Source organism: Girardinichthys multiradiatus, chromosome 7 (genome assembly GCF_021462225.1).
Source record: "Girardinichthys multiradiatus isolate DD_20200921_A chromosome 7, DD_fGirMul_XY1, whole genome shotgun sequence".
In the NCBI taxonomy this organism is placed as follows: Eukaryota; Metazoa; Chordata; class Actinopteri; order Cyprinodontiformes; family Goodeidae; genus Girardinichthys; species Girardinichthys multiradiatus.
In genome coordinates this window covers 33,013,171-33,015,736 of record NC_061800.1, presented here as the reverse complement: position 1 = coordinate 33,015,736, position 2,566 = coordinate 33,013,171, and the positions used below count along the sequence as shown (strand labels likewise).

Genomic DNA, 2,566 nt, shown 5'->3' with positions numbered 1-2,566 from the left:
AATTATTTATGTCTGCAAATTGCATCATGACTGCAACATAATCTCTGCATTCTGGTGACTGGTTTAGTTTCCTCTTGTTTTTATATAAGTCTCACTCAAGTTCTAGTCTATTAAATGTTCTGCCTCAAGCAGAGTTTGAAATCCTATCTCACAGCAATTAGCAAAATATCAGGGTAATATGGATGTGTTCTTCTTAATATGTAATATGAAATGTCCAAAGATTATTGTAGCATGCTGAAATAGTGTTTATCAGTCTTCATTTTATGTGTGCAGGTATGAATAGAGCTATGGGCTAATAGCTTACACCTTTTGATTACGTGTTAATCTAGAAGAAGTTGGTGCTGCAGCTACTTAATCTGCACCCATCAAATTTTATGTCTGCAAACCTCTAGACTTTAATGGACCCAGGAAGAGAAATGGGCAATAACTTGTCTTTGATCATGTCACAAATGTGATTTTTATTTACAACTTTATACACATTACAAATTGCCAAAACGCCAATGTCACAGTGTCACACCATCATCCTCTTCTGCGTGTTATTCTGTGTTGTGCTTTGTGATGCTGGGCACGTAATGTCCTTCGCTTCATCGGAACAGAAAGGCCTGATCTTTGAATAAAGATAAGTCTGCCTGTCCATGGCCAGTCCAGGTGCAGGCAGGGCAGGAACACAGACGAGAGGGGGTAGAACGTCCTGGTCACACAGCAGCTGAAAGCTAACAGGCTCTGCGTCGCTGTGAGTCCTAGCTAGGACCACACCAGGTCTTTTGGCAACAAAGCTGTTAATAAAAGCACACAAAAGACAATTAAAAACAGGGATTAGATTAAACAAAAGCTGTGTATCGTTAAAGCAGTCGTATGTTCATACTTTATAAGAAAAAAAAGTGCAATGTGGAACAAATCCCTGCTGTGCAAAGTCAAAGCTGTAGTGCACCCCGATCTTCTTACTTGAAGGTGGTGAGGGGCCGATGGACAACTGATAGTCATCGCAGGTCTTTTGTAGGCAGCAGTCATCTCGTTGTAGACGGCCATCTCTTTTTGAACAAGCTGAAGATGATCCTGTTGCTTCTTGATTGCTGCAGTCTTCCTCTCCTCTGGAAGGTTTGCACTTCTTAAAATGGAGATCCTGTAACCGTTGGCTCTTTTTCCTCAAGCGGGGTCTTGCACCGTTCTCATCAAAGTGTCTGATGATGTCAGTCAATGTGGCTTTACAGATTCTGAGCAGGGGAAACAAAGGAAATTTCAGCTCATGGTTTTAGATCAACGAGTGTTGACAAAATTGGTATGACAACACAACAGGTTAATAGGTATTTGTTTTTTGTTTTTTTTCAACACGTCAAACTTTGATTAAAAATACAACCCCCCCACTCAAGTCGATTTTCACATTGTGAATGGGATACAGTAGATGCTAACCTTGTGTAGCTACGCTAGCCAAAAAACTTTTGTGAACACTGATCACCCAGTGCAGGGGGAAGAAAAAAAAACATCTCAAGCTTAGATTGAAAATAGAACCCCCTTCCCCCACTCAAGTAAATTTTCACATGGGATACAGTGATTGTCCGGCTAAACTCGTGTATCTACGCTAGCCAAAAAACTGTTGTTGTGACCACCGATCACCCAGTGCATGGGGAAGAAAAAAACACAACCTCAAGCTTAGATTAAAAATACAAACACAAACCCCACTCAAGTCGATTTTAATATTTAACTGGTCAGGTTTATGTGATTTGTCCGCTTCAGTACATGATTTATTTACAGTATGATGCATCATAATAGTTTTTAAAAAAGTTATAAACTCACCCCATGAGAAACTGAAAGGTATTTCGGTAGACTTCGATACCTCCGATGGAATAAGTTGTCCTGGCATGTTTTCTTTTCCTTGGTGTATTCTTGGTGGATGTGGTCATTGCTGAAGTTTCTTGCGTACGCCGGTTTGCATCAAGATGTCCAATTATTCTCATGTCCTGCCACTCCCTTTCTGCTGCTAAAGAATCCATCTGTATGTTGTACATGATCTCTGGTGAAAGTTTGCGGCTACAGGACTTTGTCCCAAGTGAAGAGTTCTCCTTTCTCCTTCCATAGCATTTATAGTCAAAGTTACGCATCTTCTCCATTTCACTGTCTCTGTTTTCCTCAAATGTTGTGACAGCATTAGCTTCTGATATCTTACGTTCTAGCTCCTCAGCCACCCATCCAAAGCTTTCTTTGTCATCCTCGTCTTGGGTTGAAGACAGCTGCAAACTAGGAATGTTCTCCAAAGTAATGCAGTCGCTATCATCTTCCGCTTCATCTCCTTCTGATTCAGAATCTGAAGAGAGTCCAGCGGTGATACTGCTGAACATGTAGTCCCATAGCGAAGCGCTGTAACAGCCGCGATTCAGTTTGTTTGCAACACGTTGAGCTTGGTCCATCGTGAAGAAACACATTATTTTTCATAGGAGCTGTTAAGTAGCGACAAGGTTTCTTGAAGCACGCTGGTTATTGGTCGACAAGCAGAACAAAAGTGTAATGGAAATTATTTTATTAAGTACTCTAAAGTGTTCCAAAGTGTATGACCTTTAGGTTACCTCTC

At 40.9% G+C, this 2,566-nt stretch overlaps 1 long non-coding RNA gene across 1 annotated transcript; it reads right to left on the bottom strand.

The window, feature by feature from the left end:
* Positions 1 to 432: 432 nt before the first annotated feature.
* Positions 433 to 2,566, bottom strand: LOC124871861. The gene is made up of 2 exons (XR_007039134.1): positions 946 to 2,566; positions 433 to 776 (listed from the first exon to the last, which is right to left on the bottom strand). It is a non-coding gene; the product is annotated as an uncharacterized LOC124871861 (long non-coding RNA).